The 13,622-nt window shown below is 43.4% G+C and overlaps 1 protein-coding gene across 2 annotated transcripts in view; it reads left to right on the plus strand.

The window, feature by feature from the left end:
- LOC147115548 (sodium/hydrogen exchanger 9-like) overlaps positions 1–13,622 on the plus strand; it is a 567,900-nt gene that overhangs the window by 44,060 nt on the left and 510,218 nt on the right. The gene's annotated exons all lie outside the window — the stretch shown is intronic.

Below are 13,622 nucleotides of genomic sequence, written 5' to 3' on the forward strand. Positions count from 1 at the left end.
TCCCCAACACCATTTCCCTACAAATACTGATTTCATTCAGTTCCTCCCTCTCATTAGACCCTATGTTCCCCGACATCTCTGGGAGGTTATTTGTGTCCTCCTTTGTGAAGACAGAACCAAAGTATGTATTTAATTGGTTTTCCATTTCTTTGTTCCCCAGTATAAATTCCCCTGATTCTGACTGCAAGGGACCTACGCTTGACTTTACCAATCTTTTTTTCTTCACATATCTATAGAAGCTTTTACAGTCAGTTTTTATGTTCCCTGCAAGCTTACTCTCATACTCTATTTTTTCCCTCTTAATTAATCCCTTTGTCCTCCTTTGCTGAATCCTAAACTGCTCCCAATCCTCAAGTTTGCTGCTTTTTCTGGCCAATTTATATGTCCTCTCCTTGGATCTTATGCTATCCCTAATTTCCCTTGTTAGCCACGGTTGAGTCACCTTCTTTGTTTTATTTGCATTTTTAATGGCCTTGCTAACCTGTGTCACAACTTTGTGATTTGTGTATTTGTACTCCGAGATCCCTTTGTTCCTCTACCCCACCTAGACTTGCCCCCTCCAAGTTATGTGACCTCCCTATTCTTCCTACCAAAATGTAACACCTCACATTTGTCTGTGTTGAACTTAATTTGCCAATTATTTGCCCATCCTGCAAGTTTGTTAATGTCCTCCTGTAGTTTGTTATAGTCCTCCTCAGTATTGACTATCCCCCCCCCCCCCCCCCCAATTTGGTATCATCTGCAAATTTAGAAATTGTGGTTTTGATTCCAAAGTCTAAATCGTTGATGGAAATTGTGATCAGCAGTGGTCCCAGCACTATGATCCTTGTGGAACACCACTACCCACCTTCTGCCACTCTGAATAGCTACCCTTTACTCCCACTCTCTACTTTCTGTCTTGAATCCAGCCAGCAATCCATACTTGTCCCCTGACTCCGCATTCTCTAACCTTATTCATTAGTCTATTATGGGGTACCTTACAAAGGCCTTTTGAAAATCTAGATAAATTACATCTACTGTATTACCATTGTCTACTCTCTCTGTTACCTCTTTAAAAAATTCAATAAGGTTGGACAAGCAAGGTTTTCCCTTTTGAAATCCATGCTGACTATTCATTGTTATACTTTTCGTTTCTAGATGTTCTTCTATTCTCTCCTTTTAGTAGGGATTCCATTATTTTTCCTACCACCGATGTTAAGCTGACTGGTCTATAATTCCCTGGACATGTTCTATCCCCCTTCTTAAATATAGGTATTATGTTAGCTATCCTCCAGTCCTCTGGCACTACACCTTTTTCTAATGAATTATTAAATATGTGTAGTAATGCCTCTGCTATCTCTTCCCTAGATTCTTTTAAAATGCGTGGATGCAATCCATCCGGACCAGGGGTTTTATCCTCTTTGAGTTTGATTAGTTTATTTAATATCAGAGTCATAGAGTCATAGGCCTAGAAATTCATTGTAGCCACTTTTGGGGCGGTAAAGTCGGGCGGCCGCTAAAGTTTGCACCCGCCGCCAAATCGAGGCCACTTCTCCGATATTCATTAGCTTCGCCCTAAGAGTTTGCTCGAGCGCTAAAACTGGCGCTGCACGCCTCTCTTTAGGCGCTAAGCCGGCGGGCCGGGGCGCTAAACTGGAAGTTGGGCGCAGGGCAGGTGCGGCGAGCTGTTGATTGACGGCAGACACTCTGGATCCGGTGAGCTCTTAAAGGGGGAGGGTGGATTTGTTTTTTTGAAAGGCCGACACTGGTGTATTTGTGGTTTTGGGGAGGGTTCCTCTTCCTCTTCCTCTTCCTCGCCAGCCAGCCAGCCGTACCATTTCTAGTACAGGAGGGCCCTTTAATTTGCGCTCCCCGCGGCCTGCATCGGCTGTGTACCGTTCCACTTCACAGTCGTTAGGGCCGCCCGGCGCACAATGGGCCGGCGCGAGTGAAGTTCCGGTTCGGGGTGCACAAAGGGCGTTGCACGACGAAATGACGTCATGATCTGCGCGCGCAGCAGGGCGTGCGCTAAGACTTTGCGCCGGCACTAAATGTGTACTGAAGTTGGGGTGAGGCGCAGATCGCGCTGCGCCCGGGCGCTAAGCGCCTAGCGCTCAAGATCTACTCCTCCTAAGGCGCTAACGGCTGGCGCGCCCAACTGAATTTCTAGGCCATAGAGTTTTACAGCACAGAAAGAGGCCCTTCGGCACCGTCCATCAATCCCTGTCCAGCCTAATCCCATTTTCCAGCATTTGGTCCATAGCCTTGTATGCAATGGCATTTCAAGTGCTCATCCAAATGCTTCTTGAATGTTGTGAGGGTTCCTGCCTCTACCACCCTTTCAGGCAGTGAGTTCCAGATTCCAACCACCCTCTGGGTGAAGAAGTTCCTCCTCAAATCCCCTCTAAATCTCCTGCCCCTTACCCTGAATCTATGCCCCCTTGTTATTGACCCCCCTACTAAGGGGAAAAGTTCCTCTTTATCCACCCTATCGATGCCCCTCATCATTTTGTACAAGTGCATTTTTTATTTTAAATGCACTTATCTCATTACTCATCTCATCATCCAATGTCATGTCCACCTGTTCTATCTCCCTGGTAAATACCGAAGCAAAATAATGATTTAATATTTCTGCCATCTCCCTATCGTTACCTGTGGTATTGTCCTGTCCATCTCTTAATGGCCCTATTCCCATCCCAACCTTCCTTTTTTTTATTGATGTGCCTGTAAAATATTTTACTATTTTGTTTTATATTCCTTGATAATTTAATTTCATAATTCCTCTTTGCCTTCCTAATTGTTTTTTTTGACTTCTCTCCTAATCCCTTCGCATTGTCTCTTATCATGCACTCCTTTGCTGTCTATGTACTTAATGTATGCCTCTTTACTTACCCTCAATTGTTTCCTCATGTCTTTATTCATACATGGAGTCTCATTAGTGTTTAGTTTGTTCTTGCCTTTTAGCGGAGTATATTTGGAGGGCAGGAGGCCAGGGTTGTATAGTGGAGATGGATAGAAAGGATTGCTTTACTTGATTATCTTTCAAACCACTCAGACCACCTTTAAGGACCAGGAAGCATGAATGCATCAGCTTTCCTCAGGAGATAGTAATAAGTAGATAGAGTCTACTACAAAGTAAATTGTACATGGTCTGTGGAAGGAGGGGATTGATGAGCCAAATAGACTTTTCTTGTTCCATTCTTTATGTCCTTACTTTCGAGCTGCCAGAGAAGCACAGGCAAGATTGAGCCAGAATGACTCACCCTCTGAATTCTCTCTCTATCAGTAGAAGTACATGCCATCTGCTCAGCACCATCTCCGTGACAGCAAGACAAGATTTTGAACTTGCTATGTGGGAGGTTGTAAATGTTGTCTTGTTTCCTGTTGCCTCATTACACAGCGCACTAGTGCACCAGCACACTAAACCACATGCTGACCGACGAGCCTCTTTTTCACCTCAGCAGTTTCCTGGATCATAACTCCAATGTCATTTTTACACAATAACCTGGTCTAGTGCACTTTCAGTCACTGGAGAAGACTGTTCTAATCTAATTGTATAATAGACAACTTATAATAGACTATTTTCTATAATTCAATTTTCAAGTCATTTTCTCCCTCTCATTAGTTTTCTCTGTGCTACTTCTCAGCTAAGAGGACAGACAGGTGACCTCTTCCAGGCCTCTGCCAGTGTTCATGAGCGGGCAGCTGATAAGATGCACAAGTGCACCTCTGCGTTAACTAGCTGTTTAAATCCAAATCTTACCATTTTGTAAAGGCCAGAGACAATGATTTACAGCTGAGTACACAAGGGTTTATTTGAGAATGTAAAGAGAGCTTGTCACTGGGAATTTGCCTTCTCCTGAAATCCACATCAAAAATGCTTTGTCAAGTCTCAGTGCTCCTCCCTCGTTAATTTACTTGTGCTTCTGCACGATGGGTGACTTAGTGAAAAGAAAAGATTGCTTTGTGTCTTTTGGCATTGTGGTACATTGGATTGTATTCCGAAACCTTTGGTTTGTTTGCTGTTGTATTTCAGCAAACAATCAGGATTCACTGATTAATTGCATCTTGTAAATAGAGTGAAATTGTTCATTCCAAGAAAGCTAGAAGTCCAAATGAGTGACAAACAAAATAGAATAATTTTAAAATGAACATGTTCTTAAACCTAATTTCTGTGTTAACACTCCTTCATATTTATCTGATAACTCAGGCTACTTCATTCTCGAGTCCAACATCAGACCTGTAATAAAGTTTGTGACACATACTGTTTTACATGTGTAATCAATGCACATTTGCGTGCGCACACCCACAGGTACAAGTGTATTGTGTACACACTCACACAAGCTGTACATAAATGCAGAAATAATATGCATATGTGAATCTGCATTGTCCATTCACTGTGATCTCACAGATCACTTGGACAGCACCTCCCAAACCCGCAACCTCTACAGCCTAGAAGGACGAGGGCAGCAGGCGCATGGGAACACCACCACCTCCAAGTTCCCTCCGAGTCACACATCATCCTGACTTGGAAATAAATCGCCATTCCTTCATCATTGCTGGTTCAAAATCCTGGAACTCCTTCCCCAACAGCGCTGTGGGAGTACCTTCACTCTGAGCTCTGGCTCTGCAGGTGTTGACACTCCATGCAAATTGGTCAAATTCACAGATGATACCAAATTATATGGGGCAGTCGAATCTGATGAGGCAGCTTAGGAATTACAAAATATGTAAGTGGTTGGAACAATGGCAAGTGAAATATAATATGGGTAACTGTTCATTAATAGACACCGGAGGTAAATGGGTAACATAAGTACTCCATGAACAGTGTTGAAATAGCTATAGATGAATATGAAAAAGATTTTGGGGGTTTTAGTAGACTCCACAGTGAACGTGTCCAATGACTGTGAAGCAGCAATCAACAAAACGCTGATCTGTCGCCAAAACAGTAGAGTACAAGTCAGAGGAAGCCATCCTCCAACCGCATGGTGCTGTGGTCAGACTTGAGTGCTGTGTACAGTTCTGGTCATTGATGTACAAGGAAGATACTTGTAGGAAAAACTGGATCAAAAATCAATTGAAGAATTGGATCAGAATTTACTATTTGTCTAGGGATTTATCTGTGTCATTTGGCTTTTGGAGTCATCCTACATAAACTGACTCCCTTAACCACTGGCTTTCGCAATTTCTTTAACATGACTGTAACTAACTACTTTATAACACTACAATTTTCACCATAATATTCAATATCAATAATACAATACAAATCACTTTATTGGCATGATAAGGTACATCTTATGTTGCCAAAGCATCAAAATACATTTATGGTTGAACACATAAACGCGGTTCCATTCATAGTGTATAAACAGGTATATCCCTGAGTTTATAAATATACATTCGCCTTGTTTATATATACTCTTGTCTTAGTTTACTGGTTGTCCCTCTGTTCATGGCAAGCTGTAACATAGTGTGCCGCCAGTGTTACACAGCTTCTCTCCTCCCCCAGTAGGAATGGGAGTTTTTGGTTGTCAGTCAGATTTCTGAATTCAGGGCATATTTGTGAGAATTTTTGGTAGAAATTCTCTCTGATGCCCTGATATTTTCCACAGGCTGTGAGGAAGTGCATCTCTGTCTCAACTACTCCCTGACTGCAGTGAGAGCATATCCTGTCTTCTCTTGGCAGCCTGGTCTGCCTGTGTCTGCCTTTTTCGATCACATCAATATCAATGATCACAGTAAAAGTGACTGATACGGGTGGGTTGGGGTCAGATGGGAGGTTAAAAAACTAAAACCCGCCCACATCTGGCTTTAATGGAGGTGGGGCGGGCAGCCAACCCGCTCCCAGGAGGTAGGTCGTCCATTTAAATATTATAATGAGGCTGCGTGCCTCAGATTTAACCACAACTCCAAACAACCAGTGATAAATTTGTAATGATCAGGCCTCTGGGGAACCTGCCAGCTAAAGTAAGGCAAGGACTGCTGGATCCAGGGGGTAAGTGCCCGCAGCCAGTCAGCCTCTCCATCTGGCTGGCTGCAGGTGGGAAACGGAGGTTTGAAATGCAAATCGGGCACTGCCGTAAAATTCAGCAGTGCCTGCAGGAAACCCGTTCTCCCGGGTTTCCCGACCGCGTTCTAGCCCCCTCGCTCCTGGCCCGCCTCCATATTAAAATTACGGCCATTGGCACAGACTTGACGGGCCATATAGTCTGTTTCTGTGCTGTAACAGTCTAGAATACCATAGCCTCTGTTAAACGCTAAGAAGTGAGGCTTTCACACGTACCAATATCCTCATAATTCAGGTTTCTAATCGGGTTTGTGCGATATTTTTGTCGAATACCTGCACATGTATATGGACTCGCTGAGGCACTCTGAAATTGAGTATTGAAGCAGAATGTCCTTCAGGGCCTCAGTAAAAATATAACAACTCATTTCTGCCATTACTTCACAAAGCAATTCTTGAAAATGATCCACTGTCTGAAGCACTTATGGTGGATGTGTGCAGCATGCAGTTGAAAGCCAGGTTGCCCTTCAGACACTAAATGGGAATAAAAGTTGTGAGGTGGAGTTTCAAGACGCATGTGTTCTGCGATTCCACAACCATGTTTTACACTTGATGTGTTGTGACAGGATTCAGCAGTGTAAGCAGGACAGACTGTCAAGCGGAGCCTTGGGCCACTCAAAGGTGTCTTCAAACTTTTCAGTACAACAGCTGCAGTGTTCACATGAACAGATAATAATCCAATCCATTGTGTGCACTCATCCAAAACGAGAGCTTCTACACACAAGAGATTTGCATTATGCCTTATCTTAAAAAAAGAAACGCAAGGCATTAAAACAAGACCCGTATACCACTGGGTACAAAGTCTGCTGGAACGGCTGTGACAGGATGAGGACAAAGTTACTTGAGAGAATGAAAAAAATAGATAGACTGGGTCTATAGCATGCACTGCTGTGTGACTACAATTTTTCTGTTGACTAGTTTATTGAGTAATTTTATTAGAGAATTTGATGCGATGACACGAGATAGTATTTATTTTCATTGCCGTCTCATTGAGAATATTTTTGTTTAATAAAATAGTGAGTAGCATTTTTGAGAAAGACGCAGCTACTTGCAATGTCAGTATGGTGTTGACAACTTACGGAAAGTAGTGGTGGAGCTAATTAATGTGCCGATATTAGTTACATTTTTTTCATACCTGGTTTCACCTACATGAAACATTTCCATGATTTCAGAACCACTCGTCACTTGGAGATTTGCTGTCAAAATCATTGTTGACTCAAAACTAGTTGGTCAAATAAATAACGAAATAACTTGCATTTATATAATGTCTTTCATGATCTCGGGACGTCCCAAAGCGTGGTGACAGCCAATGAAGTGCAGTCACTGTTGTAATGTAGGAACAAATACAACAAAACATAAGCCACATGTAATCAATCATATGGATTAGAATTGATCTGATTAGTTTGTTCTCTCTCGAGAAGTCAATGAAGTAGCTTTCAGCATGGTATGGCGTTCTAAGTTGATTGCGAAGCTGGGCTCTTCTGGTATATATGGCAAGCTGTGGAATTTGCTTTGTCTTTCTTGGTTGGATGTAAACCGAGGTGATTTTATATCGGTCTTTCTCATGGAAGCGCGGTTGGCTGAACTCTGTTCCTGGTTGAATTTGACATGAAAAACCTAGTTGACCTTGTCAAAAATTATGTTTCTGAAGGACGAGCCTTGTCGGAAACATTGCTGGTAGTGCACAGGCAAATGATGCTTGATTTTTCAAGCTGAGAAAATTCAATTAATGGGCTAACTTTTCCGATGAGAACTTTTTTAACACTGTTAACTGGGTTAACATAGACATGGTAACAGTGGCGGAGAATCTAGGCCTATAGTTACTGAGAAAGAGTGACTGATTTTGGCCCATCTACTTTCACTGTTTAAAGATAGCCGTGTCCTTTCAATTATAAGCATCCAGTCCCTTTGCTTGGTAATGACTCTGGGGTCAATAGTTGGTGAAGGTACCTGGAAAAGGTGGTAGTGTAGGAATGTCTAGTTCCTAGCCAAAAGACTGAGGTCTACTCAGGCGATCAAATAAACGAGGTTTAATGAAAACTAACAGAGTTTAACAGATAACTACAGGAGAACATCGAATATAGGTCTCGTCAGTTATGAGGCTCCACGAGGACTGCTAGGGCGGTCCCGTGGCTGACGTCATCACGTTTTTCCTGCCGGCGGTGGATCACGTGATGAACGGCGTGACGCCATCGCGTTTACCCGCGCTATTAAAGTGATCGCGCTCTGTACATGTAAACAGTGAAAACAAAGATACAGACTCAGGCTGTAGCCAACATATTATTAAAGGGAATTATATACAATTGATTGGAGTCCCTTAGTGGCTCCGCCACAGTAGTAGAGTTGGAATCCTCAAGAAAGCTTATCCTTGGCTACCACTTGTGACAAAATGAGGTATTTAGGCCTAGAAATTCAGTATAGCCACGTTTGGGGCGCTACAGCCGGGCGGCCGCTAAAGTTTGCGCCCGGCGCAACTTCGCGCCACCTTCGCCGATATTCAGTGGCATCGCCCCAAGAAGTTGCTGCTGCGCTAAAACAGGCGATGCACGACTATCATTAGGCGCTAAGCCGGCGGCCCGGGGTGAAACCCCCGAGGGCGGGCGCAGCGCAGGTGCGGCGAGTTGCTGATTGACGGCAGACACTCTGGCGCCGGTGAGCTCTTAAAGGGGGAGGGTGGATTTGTTTGCCTGCCACGCCCTGCACACTGCAGCCCTGAAGCAAGGCCTGACCACTGCTGCTTGATCTGGACAACGCCCAGGACTATGGAGAAGGCCAACGTTTGCACCCATTACAGCCCCCATTATATGTTTCCAGTCAATGCTATGGCTCTGAAGTTAAAGACAAGTGCAAAGCTGTGGCCTGAAGCCACAAGTACCTGTGCGAGTGTTGAGCCAAACCAGAAAGCTCGCTACCTTTGTCTCTCTGCAAAGATCCGTCTCTCACAAAGAAGGAGTGATGCAAAATGGCTGCCATTTCTACTGCAGGAGGAGTGCCCTTTAATTAGCGCCCCGCAGCGACTGGGAACCGTTCCCCTCCACCAGTCGCTAGGGGCGCCAGGCGCGCAATAGGCCGGCGCCACTGAATTTCCGGTTTGGGGCGCACAAAGGGTGTTGCACGATGAAATGACGTCAGGATCTGCGCGCGCAGCTGAGCGCGTGCAAAGGCTTTGCGCCGCCGCTAAACCTTTACTGAATTTGGGGAGAGGCGCAGATCGCGCAGCGCCCGGCCACTAGCCGCCTAGCGCCCCACATCTCCTCCTCCTAAGGCGCTAGCGGCTGGCGCAAACAACTGAATTTCTAGGCCTTAATGTCTAGATCTGGTTTGGAGGTCTCTTAAAATCCAGTTTAACAAGCTAGCATCTTGTACCAAGCTTATCCCAATACAGTATGTTAAGTTTGATTGGTTATAAGCTGGAGAAAGGAATAAGTAAAACTATCTCAATTCTGTGTAATTAGTTCAATTTGTATTTAACTGACATTTAAAAAAAAAAAAAAAAAATCTGAGTAATCAGATGTCCAGGCAGTTCCAGGATAGAAAAAGAGCTGTTCTGTTGAAATTGAAAAGTTAGTTTGAAAATCTTGGAGAAGGAATCGGGCTTCCACAGTGGAAAGAAACGCTATTATTTAAAAGTTATTTACAAAAGATTAGCTTAATTCTTAGAGTTGTGATCCTTTATTTATTATTTTGCCCACTTGTGTTGGGTGGCAGGATGTCCACCATATTTACGATAGCGAAATGCTGCGAATGCTGGAAATCCGAAATAACAACAGAAAATGCTGGAAAAACTCAGCAGGCCAGGCAACATCTGTGGAGAGAAAATAGAGTCAACGTTTCGGGTCAAACCCTTTGTCAAGACTGGAAAAGCACAGGAAATGAAATAGATTAAAAGGCCAGGCTGGGAGAGAACAAAAGAGAAGTGAAGAGACATTAAGAGGTATTCAAAACGAGACGAGATGGTGATAGGACTAGTGGAGACAAAAGACGGCTCTAGATTAGGTGTGAAATGTGCTGGCAGAATGGGAGACAGCGGCCATGTGGGAGAGAAAAAAAGGGGGGGGGGGAGAGCCAAAACAAAGGTGTGGATACAAAATAAGTAAAAATGTAATGGGGGCCGAGGTTATGATCTGAAATTGTTGAACTTGATATTGAGTCCGGAAGGCTGTAAAGTGCCTAATCGGAAGATGAGGTGCTGTTCCTCGAGCTTACGCTGAGCTTCCGTGGAACAATGCAAGAGCCCGAGTACAGTGAGGTCTGAGTGGGAATGGGACGGTGAATTAAAATGACAGGCGACCGGAAACTCGGGGTCATCCTTACGGACTGAACGGAGGTGTTCCGCAAAGCGGTCACCCAATCTGATAGATAGTTGCTTTGAATGTTTCCTACATTACAATAGTGACCACACGCCAAAAAAATTACTTCATTGGCTGTAAAGCGCTTTGGGACATCTGGTGGTCGTGGAAGGCGCTTTATAAATGTAAGTTTTTTTGACAGAGCTACTGTAGGCTTCTACGGCAAAATGTGGTAAATTTCCTTCCGCATCTGCACTTTTTTTTATGATGGTACACCAGGATTACAATAGCATCGGACAGCAGGAAGAAAACATATGACTGAAAAATATCGTGCCCTCGTAAAGAAATTAAACTCCTGTGTATGTTAAGTAACAGATTGCTACATGGTTGATGTTGCAGTTTATTCTGTAGACTGAGAAACTGCTGAGCGATGTAGTCAGTAATTTCAAAGAGTATCAATGGGGCTTACTGTTAATAGTATGACATTGGAATATGGACATCACATTAGTTTTCCTAACAGGGCAGAAAGTCTCACTGTTAGAGGGATTCTTTCTACATATGGGAAAGCGGGACATAGAGGGAAAGATGCAAACCATGGTTTTCCTAATGCCAGTGTGGAGACCTCAATGTAATGCAATGGTCTGGTACTCCAGCATGCTGTATTACTGAGTTGCCCCTTGTAGAGTTTTGTTCCATTGTCCACAACATCGACAACAACATGCATTTATGTGGTGCCTTAAACATCCAAAGGCACTTCAAAGGAGCGTAATCAGACAACAATTGACACCAAGCCAAAAAAGATGTTAGGACGGGTGTCCAAAAGCTTGGTCAAAGAGGTACGTTTTTAAGGAGCCATCCTAGAGGCGGAGAGAATTCCGAAGCTTGGGGCCTGGACCGCTGATGGCACGGCTGCCAATGTTTGGGGGATGCCCAAGAGGCCAGAATTGGAGGAACGCAGAGTTCTCCGAGCGTTGCAGGGTTAGAGGAGGTTACAGAAATTGGGAGGGCCGAGGCCATGCGGAGAATGTTTTAATTTATATACAGTATATTAGTGTCTAGGACAAGTGCATTGTTTCAATAAGTAATTTATCACTCCAAATCTGGCATCTTCACTGCCAGTGGGATTTTTAATGGAAAATTGGAGTATCCTAGCAACAAATTGCACTTGTGCAGTACATGTAGAAATTTGTGGGATTTATTGTGGGATCACTACTAATGATACCCTTATCCTCTGGAGGGTCATTTTGAAAACATAAGGTTGAAACTGCTTTGCTGCATTTGTAACCCAAATCGGCCCAATTCCCTTCAGATCAGCTGGAGTGACGCGCATTAATCCGAGTTATCTTAAGCTGGATTGGAGCATCAAACTGACTTTGGTAGTTGAAGAATACAAAATAGGCGCAGAAGATTTGGAACAGAAAGCATCAATCTGCTGTTCTCTCCCACAGTAGAAAGTGTTGCTTTGCATGAATAAATGAATCACAGCGGGGATGTTAACACCGGTTAAGGAATCCTGCTCCTTTGAAATGTGATTTACAACTAACAGTGACAGATAACTTAAGAGAATTTTTAAAAATTGACCTGAGGGCCACAGGAGTGTACACTTTTCCTGCTTAAAGTGGTTTCTAATAACATGAGGCTTTACTAAATAACTCGGTGCTCATTGAATTGTCAGTGAGCTGAAAGGAAATAGGCATATTTAGACTTGGTGTTCCAATCAGCAAAGCTCACAAAATAAGTGGGTTAATGCCTATTTAAAAATAGTCCTCATGGGAATGTAATGCAAGCACATTAAATTTTGTATTGAACTTTGATGATCAAAAATATACCCTAGATACTATGATCAAATCACACACATTTGGAGGGTAGACAGTCTTTACACAATGCTGTTGGTTCTTGCTAAAGGAAGTTTTTATTTTATTATCATCTCACTACTGAAGAGGCCAATATGTATCTGTTTTAAGCAACCTGGTTCTGTGCAGACAGAAATCAAGCGTCTGTGTCGGCATCTCGTGTTGCTGTGTGTGTCAAGTATCCTGCTCATAAAAAGGGATAGCTTCACACTGTGCTGTCATAGCGCAATAAGAATTAATGTGATAGGAAATGCTTGTCGTGCTGTCTAGTTCTTATGAGGTTTGGGTGGACTGGAATACAGAGCTGCAGATTGGGTCTGTGTTTCGGTTCTTTCACAGATCATTTTCATCTCCTCCTCCTGCCTTGGTGTTAAGCTTGTCACACCTCTGCTCCTCCTTGATTTAGGATTCTGTTCATTCGTTTTGAAGAAACGCTGTGTTGGCAGCAAGTGTGTTACACTGTCGGGTGCAGAAGTTCTATAAAAGACCTTTCTGATATGAACTTATTCCCAAAAGATGAGATTCCTGATTTAGCGTCTTTCTGGGTTAAGAGCCTACTGAGCGGATAGTTACGGTGCTGTTTGTCTGATATTTCAAATACTGGTCATTTTAAATTGAATAGAAGTGTAAGAATTGCAGGCTTTCTGAATAGATGACTTCAGTGACCTTGAGGGATTTTGGTCATATTTACTGAATATCTAGATTGGGAGCCAGAATCCCAGTTGGGAGATTATGGTGATGATACTCTAGGTTAGGCTCATGGGTGAGACTTTGTTGCATTGAGGAGCAGGGCCTTGATGACACCGATGAGACCGAGACTCCAAAGGTTTGGGAAATCTGACTGCTAGAAAGACTCGGCATTGAAGTGACCTGGTTCCAGTTGAGATGAGTGATGGCATTGACTGGGATAAGAGACTTGTTAAGGGGCTAGGATTAATATTCTGCTACCTGGGATGAGAGACTCATGGGGGCTGTGATTTTTATTGTCAGACTTGAGAGGCTTGTGGGAGCTGTGGAATGAGGATACACTGGCTGGGATGAAAGATTTGGGGCTAGGGGGAGATGCGTTGTGAGAGTGTGTGAGCGCAGAGATAAAATGCTGTATTGTAAAAGCATTGGTGAAGTTGCATTGCAAAGTAATTGGTTGCGGTCAGCTGGCTTTGAATACACTTCAAGGGACATTAGTGAGCGTGATGGTTTTTTTTAATGAGAAATGTTTCTGCTGGCATCATAATGTGATTTTAAAGGAGTGCGATGAAAATAATCTGTAATCAATAGATGCCATCCAATTAGTGCAGAGGGCATTATGTGGCATAAATGGTGTTATCTTTCCATTATTAGTGCTCCATCTCGTTAAGTCCTCTTGTCATGCTTTCTATTCTATAAGCAGTCCCCTAACAATGGAAACTCAGTGCTCACGTAACCTCCAGAATGGTTTCT

The sequence above is a fragment of the Somniosus microcephalus genome, chromosome 6 (assembly GCF_052327205.1).
Source record: "Somniosus microcephalus isolate GS21.2 chromosome 6, FLI_Smic_1.0, whole genome shotgun sequence".
In the NCBI taxonomy this organism is placed as follows: domain Eukaryota; kingdom Metazoa; phylum Chordata; class Chondrichthyes; order Squaliformes; family Somniosidae; genus Somniosus; species Somniosus microcephalus.